This window comes from Zingiber officinale, chromosome 4A, assembly GCF_018446385.1.
Source record: "Zingiber officinale cultivar Zhangliang chromosome 4A, Zo_v1.1, whole genome shotgun sequence".
Taxonomy (NCBI): Eukaryota; Viridiplantae; Streptophyta; class Magnoliopsida; order Zingiberales; family Zingiberaceae; genus Zingiber; species Zingiber officinale.
In genome coordinates this window covers 15,051,298-15,070,684 of record NC_055992.1, presented here as the reverse complement: position 1 = coordinate 15,070,684, position 19,387 = coordinate 15,051,298, and positions in this window count along the sequence as shown.

The window sequence follows — 19,387 nt, the reverse complement described above, 5'->3', positions numbered from 1 at the left end:
GTGTATTTATTATGTCATTTTCGATCTTGACCTTATGTGTTAGATCCAGATTGGGTATGCATGTTTATTATGCTATGAGTGATCATGATCTTATGTGTTAGATCCAAATTGAGTATGTGTATTCAATATGCTAGTTATATTTAGATGCATTCATTATGTTGGTTTATGATCATGTTCTTATTTCCCTGATGAAACTGTATACTTTGATCTCCATATTTTATTTTGACCATGCACTATCTTATCTATTACCCCCTGAGTGACCCACACTCACTATCGTATTTATGTATTGTCTTTTTCCTCAGGTAACATATAGATGATTATGGAGTCGCTTGGAGTATCCTGTCTGTCAATCCCACATCACATCAGAAGACGATCTTTACTTTTTTCTTGTTTTCTTACCCGTTTTCCTTATTGTTGGGACCGAAATGTAGCTAGAGGGGGGGTATGAATAGCTCGGCGCGATCTCGTGCTCGTCGTTGTTTGCTTCTTGTGATGAAATGCAGCGGAAAATACAAAGAAACAACCACACAACGCTAACTCGTAGATTTACTTGGTATCCACCTCAAGAAGAGGTGAGTAGTCCAAGGATCCACACACTCACGCACCCTCCACTAATAAAACACTCCTTTACCGTAACTACCGAACGTAGAGAAGCCCTACAATACTCTCAATACAACAAGAAAGCAAGGGAAGACAAATACAAGAAATATCGTACAAGATATGCAGTGAAAACCCTAACCCTAGCTTCTTCCTCTTGTTGTAGTCACGCCTCTTGACTTGGATGTCTCTCCAAGATCCTTCAAGAACTAGCGGTGAGAGTGGAAAACGCTGTGGAGAAGCTGCTGTGAAGATCGAAGCTGAATAGTGCGAGCGTTGGCGGAGAAAGAGCTCGACAACGGTTTTAATCGACTCCACCAGTCGAATCCCAATTGATCGGATTGCTCCCAATCAATTGGGGAGACTTTGGATCGATCGGTCGATCGATCCAAAGCGCCTCTGTGCTCTCAAAAAGTGCCTGGATCGATCGGCTGATCGATCTAGGGCTTATTGCTTAAACTCGCAGGGAGGCTTTCTATGCGATCGGCGATTCTCCCAATCGATCCACTGATCGATTGGGAGGAGGCTTGTCGCAGGGACTCGCCCAATCGATCAACCGATCGATTGGGTATGAGCCAATCGATCGGCTGATCGATCCAGCTCTTGTTTTTGCCCAAAAATAAGTCCAAAGTCCCCTAAACCAACATCCAGTCAACCATGACATGTTGGTACATCATGCCTAGCATCTGATCACCCTTGACCTGCTAGAACTCCCTCACCAAGTGTCCGGTCAATTCCTTTGACCCACTTGGACTTTTCTCCTCGTGCCAAATGTTCGGTCATCCTTGACCCACTTGGACTTATCTCCACCAGGTTTTTGATCAACCTTGATCCACCTGGATTTCCCGTGCCAAGTATCCGGTCAATTCCTTTGACCTACTTGGCCTTCCCAACACCAGATGTCTGATCAAACTTGATCCATCTGGATTTTCCTTGCTTGGCTTCACTCACCAGGACTTCCCTTCTGCCTAGCTTCACTCACTAGGACTTCTCCTCTGCCTGGCTTCACTCACCAGGACTTTCACCTAGCTTCACTCACCAGGATTTTCTTCTGCCTAGCTTCACTCACTAGGTCTTTTACCTGGCTTCACTCACCAGGATTTTCCTCAACTGCCTAGCTTCAATCACTAGGACTTTCCATCTGCCTAGCTTCACTCACTAGGATTTTCACCTAGCTTCACTCACCAGGATTTTCCAGTCAAGTATTCAGTCAACCTTGACCTACTCGACTCTCCTTCACGATCTCCCCACATGAACAATTGCACTTGCAATCTCCATGTATTGTCAAACATCGAAACCCATACATCAAGACTCGAGCTTGAACCAATTCAAGCTCAGTCAACCAGGTCAACCTTGACCTAGGGAATATTGCACCAACAATCTCCCCCTTTTTGATGTTTGACAATACCTTTAAGTTAGGCTAATCTCATAGCCTCAACTCTCCTTTATGCCAATGTAATAATAATGGTTTCCTTCATTCTCCTCCTTTTCTAGAGGGCAAACTCCCTCTTAGGTAATGAAGGCCTAACTTAACCACACATTCTCCCCCTATTGGCACACATCAACAACTCTCCCCCTGAAGAGTTATCCAACATTGTTTACAACTTCACTCGTTGTTCACAACACAATAACGAAGGTCCCATACCCTTCATTACCATCAAATGCTCATTCGTGAGCATACACCACTTGAATAATAAAGATATCCACTCTCCATTATATTCAAATGCCCAACCTTGAGCATTTTCGCTAAAGAAGGTTAACCACCTTCTAAGGTGTATGAAAAATATATTTTCATATCCTTAAAGAGTAACTCCCCCTAAAGACATGCACGTAACTTCTGTCATTGCACCAACAATGACTTGGAATCCCTAAACCTTTAGGAAACCCAAATTTAGAAGTTTTGAGGTTCAAATATTTAATATTGAAACCAAACCTCAACCTAAACCTCTACTTAGTCTCCCTTAACCAATCCATCATTGTTTTCATCAAGAAAATTCCCCATAAATGTATACAAATGTGTTTTGAGGGGTAAGGAATTGATTTATAGACTAAAAATGGTTTAAAATGCTGAAAATAAGCTTTTCCAGCCAAAATCAGCATCCCCAATCTATTGGAGTTGGGTCCCAATCGATTGAACCCTACTGAATCGATCCACTGATCGATTCAGACTGCGTGGATCGATCGGCTGATCGATCCAGCGAGCTTCTGCTCGCGGGAAAACTCCTCTCAATCGATCGCCCGATCGATTGAGGTACTCCAATCGATCGGGTGATCGATTGAGCTCTGAAAAACTAAAAATTTATTTCAATGAATTTCAGAAACTCCCCTAAAATTTCACAAAAATCGAAAAATCATGAGAATTCATGTAGACATTCCTTAGGGCATATACTATCAAGGAAAAAATAGTTTTCTATGAAATTTTCAAAGATTGACACAAACTTGGAAACTTATAATAAGTTTAGTGTTTTCTTCCAAGTTTGTGCTCAACTATTCAATAATGATTACTATTAAAAGATAGCCTTCATCAAGGTTTTTCAAAATATATTTAAAATTATTTTCAAAACCAATATCCAACCATGTTCTTTAGGCTCAATGCACATGACTTGTACATTAGCTTTCCCAATGATTGGGAAACACATAACTATGTGTTTTGATGATCCTAAAACTTATAAAAATACATTAAATCAACATCTTGAGTTTTGTTCATCATCCTAACATTTCACTTGTATTTAATGTGTACAAAACCATATACAAGTCACCTTATAGTTCTTAAGTGAGATGCAAACTTTGGTTTTGCCCTAATCTAGGGATCATGTATATCTATCTAGACATTTTGAGGTTAGGAACATCCACCAAGGATGTTACTTGTTAATGACTGCCATTTGTCCTTAGTTTGCATGGAATTAAAAACAATGCATGATGTGTTATGACATACATCAAAAATAAATAATTTTTAAAAGAAAATTTCCTATAACTATATGATGTATGTATGACATGACATGGTATTTTTGTGTTTTTCATAATAAAACATGAATGCAAAATATGATGTCATGGCATATGATGGGTAAACAACGCATGGTAAATTAGCATAAGTGAAATGTCTAGATTATCTATCTAAGTATCCTTAATCCTTAGCTAAATTAAAATCTAAAACCTATATTGCCCACTATTTTTCAAGAAAATGCCAAAATTCAATTTTGACATTTCTTTTGATTTTCCTAATTTTGTGCCAATTTAAATAACAAATTACTCTTTTTAAAGAGTAAAAAATTAAGTTAAGGCTTAAGTTGCCTTTAATTCCTAAGAACATACCACAATCCCAACTTGGTCATTCTTATGATTTTCCCAAATGTGCCAATTTAATTTTAAAATCAAACTTCTCACATTATGGTACATCTTACTCTTTCTAAGAGTAAGCCATTAATCCTTATCTTTTTCAAAGGTTAACAATAACTTTGAAAATGCTCTTAGAGTGCCAACTTCATCATGATTGAGTTAACTACCCTTTCAATTAGAGTTGACACTCTCTAACCCATCTAAGGGTTAGAGAAAATGCTCCTAGGAACCCAAAACCTATTGGTGCTCCTTGAATGCTCTAGGTACTCACTCCTCCCTAGATACCTTCCTAATGACCTTGGTAGGCTTCTTAGAGGCCTTAGTCACATTTTCTAGGTCAACCCTAGGGATTGCTTCCCTTGTGACCTTCTTAGTGACTTTTTTAGACTTCTTGGAAGTCTTAGTCACATTTGTTGTTGCAAAAATACTTTTAGGGATGACTTCTCTTGTATTTTTGACTTGACCATTTAACCTAGGGTTGGTTCCATAATTATATGGAACCATATGGTAAGAAGGCACATCCTTTTTGGTTTTAGGTTTGTATCCCAAACCTCTATGACCCTTGGATGACCCTTGTTGTGCTAAACTTAGATTTTGCTCATTTTTCCCTTTTAGGATATTTTCCATCCTTTTTAGGGTTTTTTCTAATTTATCAAGTCTTGACCTCAAGACTTGATTTTCTCTCATTAAATCCTTAGATTTTGTTTTTTCCTTAAATCCTTGAGCATTTTTATTTCTAGACTTATAACTATGGTCCTTAGTGTTATTGCCTAAACTTTTACCTACCTTCCTAACCCTAGGTGTGGTAGTCTTAGTATGGAGAGCCATATGTTTTTCTTTAATGCTATCATGCTCCCTATTTTTATGATAAATAGCATTAAAATAAAAAAATTGGAATTAGCATGCTTTTTACCATTATTTAAAGGAGTAGGTTCAATAAATGATACATTTCGTTTTACCTTGGAGGCTCCCCCTTTACTCATGCTTCCTCCTCGAGCCTTGACCGCTTTCTTCCCCTTGGGACATTGACTTCTATAATGTCCCTTTTTCTTACAAGAAAAGCACACAATGTGCTCCTTGCTCTTCTTTGTTCCGGAAGCGGTCTCCTTGGGCTTCTCCTTGCCCTTTGGTGCCACTTGACCCTTTTTCTTGGCCAATTTAGGGCACTTGCTTTTGTAGTGCCCATGCCCCCTATATTCAAAACATATGATATGATCTTTATTTTTAGATGAAATATTTATACCTTCACATGTAGGGATGACACTTGATCCTCCATTTGATGTCTCTTGATTTTTGGAGGATGTATCGTCTTCTTCTCCCTTTGACTCGGATGTAGAAGCTTCTCCTTCTTCTTGATCCGATGTCACCAAAAGTAGCTTCCCCTCAATCCTAGAGGTAGAGGCTTCTTCATCTTCATCTTCATCTTGTATATTGAACAAAGAGTATGCTCCCTCTTTGCCCTTTTCATTGTATTCCTTTGAAGATGAAGCTTCTTGGTCTTCTTCTTCGGAAGTTGAGCATCTCTCAACTTCGGAATTCTCCTCCTCTTGGTCTTGCTCCAATGAGTCACCCTCTTTGGATTTTTCTTGGATTGGTACAGTGGAGGGGATCTCATGAATCATTTCCAATTTGCTCCATAGCTCTTTGGCGTCTTCAAATTCTCCAATTTTCTCCAAGATATTGCTCGGCAATAGATTGACCAAAAGCTTTGTCACTTTGTCATTGGCCTCACATCTTTGGATTTGCTCTTGGCTCCATTTGCTCTTCTTGAGGATTTTGCCCTTTAAATTTGTTGGAGCTTTGAAGCCTTCCATAAGAGCAAACCATTGCTCTATCTCCATCATAAGAAAATTCTCAATCCTTGATTTCCAAGAATCGAAGCTTGTAGATACATATGGTGGAGGCACCCTTGTGTCGAATCCAAGGACATCTTGGAATTCCATCTTGAAGTTTGAGCTTTTTGATGAAGTCTTCTACTTGTAGAATTGCTCCAACTTCTTCACCCTCTAGCTTTTTGCCCCTTCCGGCGATGATTCCGGTGAAGAGCAACCTTGCTCTGATACCACTTGTTGGGACCGAAATGTAGCTAGAGGGGGGGGGGGGGGGGAATAGCTCGGCGCGATCTCGTGCTCGTCATTGCTTGCTTCTTGTGATGAAATGCAGCGGAAAATACAAAGAAACAACCACACAACGCCAACTCGTAGATTTACTTGGTATCCACCTCAAGAAAAGGTGACTAGTCCAAGGATCCACATACTCACACACCCTCCACTAATAAAATACTTCTTTACGGTAACTACCGAAGGAGGAGAAGCCCTACTATACTCTCAATACAACAAGAAAGCAAGGGAAGACAAATACAAGAAATATCTTACAAGATATGCAGTGAAAATCCTAACCCTAGCTTCTTCCTCTTGTTGTAGTCACGCCTCTTGACTCGGATGTCTCTCCAAGATCCTTCAAGAACTGGCGGTGAGAGTGGAAAACGCCATGAAGAAGCTGCTGTGAAGATCGGAGCTGAACAATGCGAGCGTTGGCGTAGAAAGAGCTCGACAACGGCTTTAATCGACACCAACGGTCGAATCCCAATCGATCGGATTGCTCCCAATAGATTGGGGAGGCTTTGGATCGATCAACCGATCGATCTAGAGCGCCTCTATGCTCTCAGAAAGTGCCTGGATCGATCGGCTGATCGATCCAGGGCTTATCGCTCAAACTCGCAGCTCCTAATCGATCGCCCGATAGATTGGAGGCTCCCAATCGATCGACCGATAGATTGGGAGGCTTTCTGTGCGATCGACGATTCTCCCAATCGATCTACTGATCGATTGGGAGGAGGCTTGTCGCAGGGACTCGCCCAATCGATCAGCTTATCGATTGGGTATGAGCCAATCAATCGGCTGATCGATCCAACTCTTGTTTTTGCCTAAAAACAAATCCAAAGTCCCCTAGACCAACATCCGGTCAACCATGACATGTTGGTACATCATGCCTAGCATCTGGTCACCCTTGACCTGCTAGAACTCCCTCACCAAGTGTCCGGTCAATCCCTTTGACCCACTTGGACTTTTCTCCTCGTGCCAAGTGTCCGGTCATCCTTGACCCACTTGGACTTATCTCCACCAGGTGTTTGATCAACCTTGATCCACCTGGATTTCCCGTGCCAAGTATCCGGTCAATCCCTTTGACCTACTTGGCCTTCCCAACACCAGATGTTTGATTAAACTTGATCCATCTGAATTTTCCTTTCCTGGCTTCACTCACCAGGACTTCCCTTCTGCCTAGTTTCACTCACTAGGACTTCTCCTGTAACGCCCCGCCCCTCCTGCTAAGGCGACGGGGGTTACTTGCGACACATACATACTTAACACAGTGGAAGTCTTACTTAGATAATTTAAAAAAACATTTCTTAGTTAAAAATTCACCATAGATATAAAAGAACCACATAGCATACCTATCATATCTTTGAGTCTTAAATACCCAAACACATACTTAAGGTCATGGAGTCATAAGGTAAAAACATCAACATGGTAAATTTCTTATTAAATAAAAGCAGGTCATTTCTTTTAGCCAGTCCACTACCGCACACATCCTTCTAGCCCCTCCTACTGCTCCCCTAGTCCATCCATTTCTTGCCTTTATCTGTGGTACAAGAAAGTAAGCTGTGAGCACTCATGGCTCAGTAAGTTCCTTTCCTACTCACAAAAACCGTAAAACATATTAAAAACACAAGTCATAAGGCATAAAGACAAATGTATCATGTCAAGAGCATATCATGGCATATCATAACATAACATAAAGTATCATGGCATAATCATAAAGTATAAGCATGGTAAATTCCTAAACATATATCATGCACATATGTAACATGTCTTTTGAAAACTTATACAGTATATACTTAAACATAGTCTCAACATGGTTGGGGCCCCGGCTTGTACCACATACATAAATGCGCGCGTCCTATGTAGGTCCAAGGTAGCAAGTCTTGAACCCTACAAGGCATACATACTAGGCCCATTTTTAGTCCATCGACCTAGGGGCACTTAGGAGCTCATCCCTAACGAGGCCCGTTTCTTAGTCCATTGACCCCGGGGCGCTTATGGAGCCCACCCTTGGTACAAGCCATTCATAAAGTAAAGTAGCATGTCATATATATCGTAGTTCTTATTCTTACATGCATGTCATGTTTCTTGACATATCATAAAAACATGCATTTTTTTGGGCACACAGCACATGCATGAATTATACCATACATCATGAACATATCACTTAGCATATCATAAGCATGCATATTTGGGCACACAGCACATGCATGAATCATAAGTTTGCATAATGAACATATCATTTTTATCATATCCTAAAGCATGCATGATTGAGCACATAGCACATACATGGATCATAAGCATACATAAGAGAGCATATCACTTATCCTAAAAGACATAACCATTCATGGAATCATTAAATAACATCTCTTGATTCATTCATAACATGTGAGGTACATCTAGGTCACTAAACCCATATGGCCGAAAGTCATGAATAGAGGCATGATCTCTAGACAACATACAAATATAAAAATCTCATGATATCTTCACATACTAGCATAATAAAGGTCATAAACATGTTAACCTAAAATTTTAAGCCCTCCTAGGTTTCAAATTCTTCATGGCCGAAACCTTTCATGTAGAGCAAACAAGTTCTAAATAACATGCAAACATGTAAACCCTAAGCTCATATCATATCATATTTCATAAGGAACCACTTAAGCATATTTAGTTTGGGTTCTAAGTTCCTTAAGCTCCCAAACTTATCATGGCCGAACCCTAACATGTCTCCTTCTAGGTTACAAGTAGCATGGAAGTGTTGAACCTTAAGCCAATATCTTATACATTTTCATGAGAAACAACATAAGCATATTTGTTTTAAATTCCAAACTTCCTAGACCCCTTAACTCAAGGTGGCCGAAACCTATAACTCATGGAATTAGGTTTTTAGTGGCATAAGAGCATGGTAACCACAACTACATTTCATAGCATATATCACAAGACATCATAAGCATATAAGTTGGGTTCTAAGTTTTCTCTAGGCTTTTAAACTTGTAATGGCCGAAACATGTAAATCATGGAACTAGATTTTTAGTGACATAAGAGCATAGGAATCACAACTACATTTCATGGTACTTATCACAAAAACATCATGAACAAATGTAAGTTGGTTTCAAAATTTCTCTAGGCCTTTGCACTAGTATTGGCCGAACCCTAACAAGCATGAACTACATTTCTAGTGGCATAAGAGCATGGAACCACAACTACATTTCATAGTATTTACCACAAGGAGCATCATGAACATATATAAGTTGGGTTCTAAGTTTTTCCTAGTCCTTTAATCCAAAGGTGGCCGAAACATGTGAGTTAGGTTTTTTGTTTTTCATATGGCCTAAAAGCATGGAAAACCCTACACAATTTTCATGACATCATAACAAGGAACACATGAGTAAACTTAGTTAAAAAAAATCTACACATACTAGCTTTAAAACTTAGTGTGGCCGAAAGCTACATGTACTCAAAATTCTATGTAACAAGCAACCATAAAAACATCCACTAGTTTCATATTATTTTATCAAGAAAGTCATGAGCTTCCTAGCCTTGGTTTAAACTTTCCTAGACTTCAAATCTCATCCTAACCGAACCTTTATAAGCATGAAATAAGATTTATAACTAACATACAATCATGGCATAAAACTTCATACCTTGTCTTAGGAAAAATCTTAGCATGCTTAGCCCTAGATTTAAAACTCTCTTAAGCCTTTACTTCTTACATGGCCGAATATTCATGGGCATGAAAAATGGAGTTTCAACAATATACAAGTAGGAGAAAAAGTTAACAACATCATTATCATAGGGTACATAACTCAAGAACAAGGAAACATGCTTAGTTTGAGTCTTAAACTTACCTAGTCTTCTTGTTCATGCTTGGCCGAGAGTTTAAAGTTCATGGATCTAAGTTTTCATCATTTATTCTAGCATGGAAACCTTAGATTAACTTTTTACATAAAATACATATCACAAGAAAGATAGTAAGCATATCTAGTTACAACTTTCTTAAACTCTTCTTCCCCTTTTGGCCGAATTTTCTTAAGGCAAGTCCTAGGTTTTTAAGCGATCTAACTCCATGAAAAACCATACAAACTATTGTACCACAGGTGAGGGGAAGCTTACCTAGTAATCACTTGTTAATCTTTAAAGAAATGGTACCCTTGGTGAAGAGGAAGTAGGGGGCTTCTTCTTCTAGCACTCCTTTTGATTTTCTCTTGCTTGGAAGGGTACACCTTGAAGGCTCCTTCTTGTAGTTTAGTTTTCTCTTAGGGAGAAACCTAAACTTGGCTTGTGGAGATGAGGGAGGAGGCTTAGAGTCTCGGCAAGGGTGAGGGAGAAGGAAAAAAAATGAAAACCTTTAGTTCCTTTCCTTTTTATGCTAAGTAGGTGGAAGTTACCAAAATGAACTTTGCTTCCCTTCCTCCTTATCTCATGCATGTATTTTCTTAATGAGAATATGTCCTCATTCCCTTCCCTAAATTCTTCTCTTTATTATCCTCTTAAACCCCACGAAAATAGAGAAGGAAAGGGAGAAGGACAACTTGTCTTTTGCTACTCTTTTTCCTTAACCAAGAGGTAAACAAGAGAAAGAAGCCACTTGATTTTTCCTTTGTTCCTTCACTAAATTTTAGCTTTACTTTTAACTACAATTCCCATCATTTCCCATTCACATATTATTCATTATCCTAGTGGTTATCATACATAATTTTATTTCTATCCTTTGTGAGAGGTTCAAGGTTCAAACCTTCACCTCTCCTTTTATTTCTCTTATTTCTTTTTCTTTTTTTTTCTTTTTGATTCTTCAATTTTTTAGGCTCTAAAGCAAATAGCACCCATATACTTATCTCATAATTTTGTGGGTGTTACAGTACCCCATACCTCATAGAAAGTTCATCCTCGAACTTAAAATAGCTTCGTCAGGTAGTGCCGGACTTCCTGCTGAGTGCATCGGCTACCTTGTTTGCTTTACCAGGGTGATAAAAGATTTCGCAATCATAGTCCTTGACTAGCTCGAGCCATCTGCGTTGTCTCATATTTAGGTCTTTCTGCGTGAAGAAATATTTCAGACTCTGGTGGTCTGTATAAATCCTGCACTGAGCCCCATATAGGTAATGCCTCCACGTCTTTAGAGCGAAGACCACCGCTGCTAGCTCTAAATCATGAACGGGGTAGTTCCTTTCATGTTCTTTGAGTTGTCTAGAGGCATAGGCAATGACTTTGCCATCTTGCATGAGTACAGCTCCGAGTCCTAAGAAGGAAGCATCGCTATACATATCAAAGTCCTTGTTGCTTTCCAGAAGAGTAAGAATCGGAGCACTGGTCAGCCTCCGTTTCAGTTCCGTAAAACTTTTCTCGCAGTCGTCCGTCCATTCGTACTTTTTATTCTTCTTGGTGAGAACGGTCATCAGGGCTGCTATCTTGGAGAAGTCCTCTACAAACTTCCTGTAGTAGCCTGCCAGTCCAAGAAAACTTCTGACTTCACTGGCGTTCTTTGGCCTATTCCAGTTGCTTACTGCTTCAATCTTATTCAGATCCACCATTACTCCGTCCTTGGAGATAATATGACCCAAGAATGATATTCGATCAAGCCAGAACTCACATTTGGAGAATTTTGCATATAGTCGCTTTTCTCGAAGGATCTGTAATACCGTATTCAGGTGTTCGACATGCTCTTCTTGGGTTCTCGAATAGATGAGAATATCGTCAATGAAGACAATCACAAATTTATCGAGATACACCGAAAAGACCCGATTCATCAAATCCATGAAAACAGCCAGAGCATTTGTCACTCCAAAGGGCATAACTACAAACTCATAATGCCCATATCTTGTTCGAAAGGCTGTCTTCGGTGTATCCTCTTGTTTCACTTTCACTTGATGATAGCCAGACCTTAAATCAATCTTTGAGAAGACAGTTGCTCCCTTCAATTGGTCAAACAGATCATCGATCCGCGGAAGGGGGTATCTGTTCTTGATTGTCGCGTTGTTCAGTGCTCGGTAATCTATACACATTCGCATAGATCCTTCTTTTTCACAAATAGTACCGGAGCTCCCCATGGAGAGTGACTAGGACGAATAAATCCTTTGTCGAGTAATTCTCGTAGCTGTTCTTGAAGTTCTTTCAACTCCATCGGTGCCATTCGGTAAGGTGCTTTGGAAATTGGCTTAGTACCCGTGACTAACTCAATCGTAAATTCTATTTCTCTGTCGGGTGCTAATCCCGGTAGTTCATCAGGAAACACTTCCGGATAGTTGCACACCACTCTGACATCTTCTAGTTTCTGACTTCCAGTTGGTCTTGTGTCAACCACTTGCGCTAGAAATCCATTACAACCTTCGTCTACCATACTTCGTGCCTTTACCGCTGATAAGAATCTTTCAGTTTCTTTCCCAGATTCCCCAATAAATTCAAACATCGGTTCAGCTTTGGGTCGGAATACTACCTTCTTATTACGACACTCGATTGAGGCGCCGTACTTGCTCAAGAAGTCCATGCCCAGTATAATGTCAAAATCCCGCATATCAAGTACTATCAGATTGCAGTAGAGTTCTCTGTCTGCGATTCGGATAGGTACGACCCGCAACATTTGATCCGACGGCATAACTTCCCCGGATGGTAGGGTTGTTAAGAATGTACCATTTAGGGTTTGAGGTGGTATGTCCAATTTCTTTGTAAATGGGGTTGAGACGAACGAGTGTGTCACCCCAGTATCAAATAATACTAAAGCATGCCGATTAAAAATAGGCAGCTGACCTGTAACGACGGTAGAGGCGTTTGCCGCATCTTCACTAGTGATCGCAAAAACCCTGGCATTCGTCATTGCTGGCGGGGCTTCCAATCTCCCCTGGCTGATTGAAGTCCCTTCTATAGCAGTTTGCATCTGGTGTAGTTGTGAAGGGGCACCCCTGTTCTGGTTGTTCTGCTGGAATGGTGTCTGCACTTGAGTAGGACAGTCTCTGGCCAAATGTCCCTCCTGTCCACAATTATAGCATTTTCGTGTACCTTTGTGACACAATCCGGAATGCAGCTTCCCACAAATAGAACACTGGGGGTATCTTGGTTGCTTATTTACTGACCCATTTTTTGCATTGTCCCATTGCTTTCTTTTTCCGGTAGACGTTCCTTTCCAGCCTGTTTTAGTACTCTGAGGTTTTTGTCCCTTGGCTCGTGTCTGACCTTTATTCTCCTTCATCGCTTTCTGATAATGCTCCGTAATCAGTGCACTGCTGACTAATTCCTCTGTAGTCTGCGGCCTATTAACTCCGCCGGCCACGTTCAGTGCTATCTCGGGTCAAAGCATCTTCAGCATCAGTCTGACCCTTTCTCTCTCTGTACGCACTAATTCAGGACAAAGGCATGCTAGTCGGTTGAAGCGCTTTACTGCTTCGTTCACTGATAAATCACCTTGCCGGAACTCGGTAAACTCGTCGTAATGCCGGTTCGTCACTTGCGTATGAAAGAATTCTTCGAAGAACTCTGTCTCGAAGTCCGTCCAATTCATCAGATTAATTTGCCTCTTCGCTTTAACTCTTTCCCACCACATTCTCGCATCTCCGGAGAAGCAGAAGGATACACATTTGATCTCCTCTGATTCAGGCCAGTCCAAAAGTTCCACTGTGCTTTCTACGGTCTTGAACCAGGCCTGGGCATCCCACGGCTCGCAAGTACCCGAGAAGTTCTCTGGTTTAAGTCTCAACCACTGAATCAAATAGGTCTCCTGTCGAACCACTGGGGCAGGGGCTACCGGTGGTACTGGTGCAACTAGTGGCACAATGGGCACTGCATTCTGAACTACTGGTGGGGTAGTAGGGGTTCCTTATTGACCCATCAAAGTCGTGATCATCTGTTGTTGTTCCGTGATCTGGCGTTGAAGGTCGGTGACTACTTGAGTCAGATCTGGTGGAGTTACTGTCTCCTCTGCTCGGGTAGTACGTCTCCTAGCCATGCTTATCTTCATTAAACAACAACAAATTATCGTTATCCCTATTCGCCGTCATAAGGTTATTACTATTCCTATCCTACCATCATGCATGCCTATCCTAATTCAAGGTATAAGTAAACATGCAGAATATTAGAGTATTGACAAAAGTTAAATTAAACTAAATCAGAGAACATGCATAATATTAAAGCATCAAAAATTAAATTAACTAAAACAAAGAATAAGTAAACATGCATAATATTAAAGCATCAAACATTAAATTAACTAAAACAAAGAATAAGTAAACATGCATAATATTAAAGCATCAAAACATAATTTTACATTAAGCATATAAAATCTTACTTGGAGAGGCAGGATAGAGGCTTGACATGTGTGTAGTGGAAAGGCTAACTTGGCTCTGATACCAAGCTGTAACGCTCCGCCCCTCCTGCTAAGGCGACGGGGGTTACTTGCGACACATACATACTTAACACAGCGGAAGTCTTACTTAGAGAATTTAAAAAAATATTTTCTTAGTTAAAAATTCACCATAGATATAAAAGAACCACATAGCATACCTATCATATCTTTGAGTCTTAAATACCCAAACACATACTTAAGGTCATGAAGTCATAAGGTAAAAACATCAACATGGTAAATTTCTTATTAAATAAAAGCAAGTCATTTCTTTTAGCCAGTCCACTACCGCACACATCCTTCTAGCCCCTCCTATTGCTCCCCTAGTCCATCCATTTCTTGCCTTTATCTGTGGTACAAGAAAGTAAGCTGTGAGCACTCATGGCTCAGTAAGTTCCTTTCCTACTCACAAAAACCGTAAAACATATTAAAAACATAAGTCATAAGGCATAAAGACAAATGTATCATGTCAAGAGCATATCATGGCATATCATAACATAACATAAAGTATCATGGCATAATCATAAAGTATAAGCATGGTAAATTCCTAAACATATATCATGCACATATGTAACATGTCTTTTGAAAACTTATACAGTACATACTTAAACATAGTCTCAACATGATTGGGGCCCCGGCTTGTACCACATACATAAATGCGCGCGTCCTATGTAGGTCCAAGGTAGCAAGTCTTGAACCCTACAAGGCATACATACTAGGCCCGTTTCTTAGTCCATCGACCTAGGGGCACTTAGGAGCCCATCCCTAACGAGGCCCGTTTCTTAGTCCATCGACCCCGGGGCGCTTATGGAGCCCACCCTTGGTACAAGCCATTCATAAAGTAAAGTAGCATGTCATATATATCGTAGTTCTTATTCTTACATGCATATCATGTTTCTTGACATATCATAAAAACATGCATTTTTTTGGGCACACAGCACATGCATGAATTATAGCATACATCATGAACATATCACTTAGCATATCATAAGCATGCATATTTGGGCACACAGCACATGCATGAATCATAAGTTTGCATAATGAACATATCATTTTTATCATATCCTAAAACATGCATGATTGAGCACATAGCACATACATGGATCATAAGCATACATAAGAGAGCATATCACTTATCCTAAAAGACATAACCATTCATGGAATCATTAAATAACATCTCTTGATTCATTCATAACATGTGAGGTACATCTAGGTCACTAAACCCATATGGCCGAAAGTCATGAATAGAGACATGATCTCTAGACAACATACAAATATAAAAATCTCATGATATCTTCACATACTAGCATAATAAAGGTCATAAACATGTTAACCTAAAATTTTAAGCCCTCCTAGGTTTCAAATTCTTCATGGCCGAAACCTTTCATGTAGAGCAAACAAGTTCTAAATAACATGCAAACATGTAAACCCTAAGCTCATATCATATCATATTTCATAAGGAACCACTTAAGCATATTTAGTTTGGGTTCTAAGTTCCTTAAGCTCCCAAACTTATCATGGCCGAACCCTAACATGTCTCCTTCTAGGTTACAAGTAGCATGGAAGTGTTGAACCTTAAGCCAATATCTTATACATTTTCATGAGAAACAACATAAGCATATTTGTTTTAAATTCCAAACTTCCTAGACCCCTTAACTCAAGGTGGCCGAAACCTATAACTCATGGAATTAGGTTTTTAGTGGCATAAGAGCATGGTAACCACAACTACATTTCATAGCATATATCACAAGACATCATAAGCATATAAGTTGGGTTCTAAGTTTTCTCTAGGCATTTAAACTTGTAATGGCCGAAACATGTAAATCATGGAACTAGATTTTTAGTGACATAAGAGCATAGGAATCACAACTACATTTCATGGTACTTATCACAAAAACATCATGAACAAATGTAAGTTGGTTTCAAAATTTCTCTAGGCCTTTGCACTAGTATTGGCCGAACCCTAACAAGCATGAACTACATTTCTAGTGGCATAAGAGCATGGAACCACAACTACATTTCATAGTATTTACCACAAGGAGCATCATGAACATATATAAGTTGGGTTCTAAGTTTTTCCTAGTCCTTTAATCCAAAGGTGGCCGAAACATGTGAGTTAGGTTTTTTGTTTTTCATATGGCCTAAAAGCATGGAAAACCCTACACAATTTTCATGACATCATAACAAGGAACACATGAGTAAACTTAGTTAAAAAAAAATCTACACATACTAGCTTTAAAACTTAGTGTGGCCGAAAGCTACATGTACTCAAAATTCTATGTAACAAGCAACCATAAAAACATCCACTAGTTTCATATTATTTTATCAAGAAAGTCATGAGCTTCCTAGCCTTGGTTTAAACTTTCCTAGACTTCAAATCTCATCCTAACCGAACCTTTATAAGCATGATATAAGATTTATAACTAACATACAATCATGGCATAAAACTTCATACCTTGTCTTAGGAAAAATCTTAGCATGCTTAGCCCTAGATTTAAAACTCTCTTAAGCCTTTACTTCTTACATGGCCGAATATTCATGGGCATGAAAAATGGAGTTTCAACAATATACAAGTAGGAGAAAAAGTTAACAACATCATTATCATAGGGTACATAACTCAAGAACAAGGAAACATGCTTAGTTTGAGTCTTAAACTTACCTAGTCTTCTTGTTCATGCTTGGCCGAGAGTTTAAAGTTCATGGATCTAAGTTTTCATCATTTATTATAGCATGGAAACCTTAGATTAACTTTTTACATAAAATACATATCACAAGAAAGATAGTAAGCATATCTAGTTACAACTTTCTTAAACTCTTCTTCCCCTTTTGGCCGAATTTTCTTAAGGCAAGTCCTAGGTTTTTAAGCGATCTAACTCCATGAAAAACCATACAAACTATTGTACCACAGGTGAGGGGAAGCTTACCTAGTAATCACTTGTTAATCTTTAAAGAAATGGTACCCTTGGTGAAGAGGAAGTAGGGGCTTCTTCTTCTAGCACTCCTTTTGATTTTCTCTTGCTTGGAAGGGTACACCTTGAAGGCTCCTTCTTGTAGTTTAGTTTTCTCTTAGGGAGAAACCTAAACTTGGCTTGTGGAGATGAGGGAGGAGGCTTAGAGTCTCGGCAAGGGTGAGGGAGAAGGAAAAAAATGAAAACCTTTAGTTCCTTTCCTTTTTATGCTAAGTAGGTGGAAGTTACCAAAATGAACTTTGCTTCCCTTCCTCCTTATCTCATGCATGTATTTTATTAATGAGAATATGTCCTCATTCCCTTCCCTAAATTCTTCTCTTTATTATCCTCTTAAACCCCACGAAAATAGAGAAGGAAAGGGAGAAGGACAACTTGTCTTTTGCTACTCTTTTTCCTTAACCAAGAGGTAAACAAGAGAAAGAAGTCACTTGATTTTCCCTTTGTTCCTTCACTAAATTTTAGCTTTACTTTTAACTACAATTCCCATCATTTCCCATTCACATATTATTCATTATCCTAGTGGTTATCATACATAATTTTATTTCTATCCTTTGTGAGAGGTTCAAGGTTCAAACCTTCACCTCTTCTTTTATTTCTCTTATTTCTTTTTCTTTTTTTTTCTTTTTGATTCTTCAATTTTTTAGGCTCTAAAGCAAATAACACCCATATACTTATCTCATAATTTTGTGGGTGTTACATCTCCTCTGCCTGGCTTCACTCACCAGGACTTTCACCTAGCTTCACTCACCAGGATTTTCTTCTGCCTAGCTTCACTCACTAGGTCTTTTACCTGGCTTCACTCACCAGGATTTTTCTCAACTGCCTATCTTTAATCACTAGGACTTTCCATCTGCCTAGCTTCACTCACTAGGACTTTCACCTGGCTTCACTCACCAGAAATTTTCAGTCAAGTATCCAGTCAACCTTGACCTACTCGACTCTCCTTCACGATCTCTCCACATGAACAATTGCACCTATAATATCCATGTATTGTCAAACATCGAAACCCATATATCAAGACTCGAGCTTGAACCAATTCAAGCTCAGTCAACCAGGTCAATCTTGACCTAGGGAATATTGCGCCAACACTTATAGTATTGGCATTGTATTGATGTTTAGCCATGTGACTATTTTATCGGTTTGATATTTTTGTTGTGTTTAAGCCGTGCTGACACGTATTGTATCTTTTTGGTTTGTATGGGCTTTTCTTTCATTTTCTACTGTGTTTTTAGTACAACCATGTGGGCTATTTATTATATAACTATGTGGTTGTGATCATTTTGTTCCAGCTGAGTGAACTGTGTATATAACTGCGTGGTTATGTATATTCCAGCTGTGTGAGTTGTTGATTATTGCTTGTGAGTAGCCTTGTGACAATGTATATATGCTTCATATTGTCACAGTTACAAGTGAGATGCTGTCCATTTGTGGGGAAGGAACTGGGGCGTGACATGACCTCTTGCCTTCAAGCTTACTTCCTTTAGCTCTCGTCCCTCAGATGCATTCAAGCTCGCGGCTTGTCCTAATGCTATCCTTTGCGTATGCCTCGAAGTTGCTTCCCTCGGCTCTTATCTTTGCTGCCTTGCCCACGGTCCCTCAGATACTCTATCCTTCACTAGACCCGAAGCCATCAAGCTGAGTCATATGTGTATCCTGCACACTCATATACACATATCAAATACAAGGGTAAACCTAACTTAAACCCTTTGCCCAACTATCAAAACCCATGGTCACCTTGGACCATCTTAAGGCAAGATTGCTCTAACAATCTCCTTCTTTTTGATGTTTGGTAATATGTTTAAGTTAGAAAAAACAAATAGCAAATAATCATGCTAATATCAAAAAACTATAAAGGTATTTCAAGTTTTTTCACTTAAATCTTACTTTTCCCCCTTTGCCTAATATCAAAAAACTTCCAATAATATCCTAATTATTGAAACTTGATCATCTAAACTAATCCTAAACTCATGTATTCATCCCCTAAGGATCTCATACACCTATATGAGTTGACCCGATCAAAATCAGTGTTGAAAATAGTTTTAGACTAGTATCAGTTG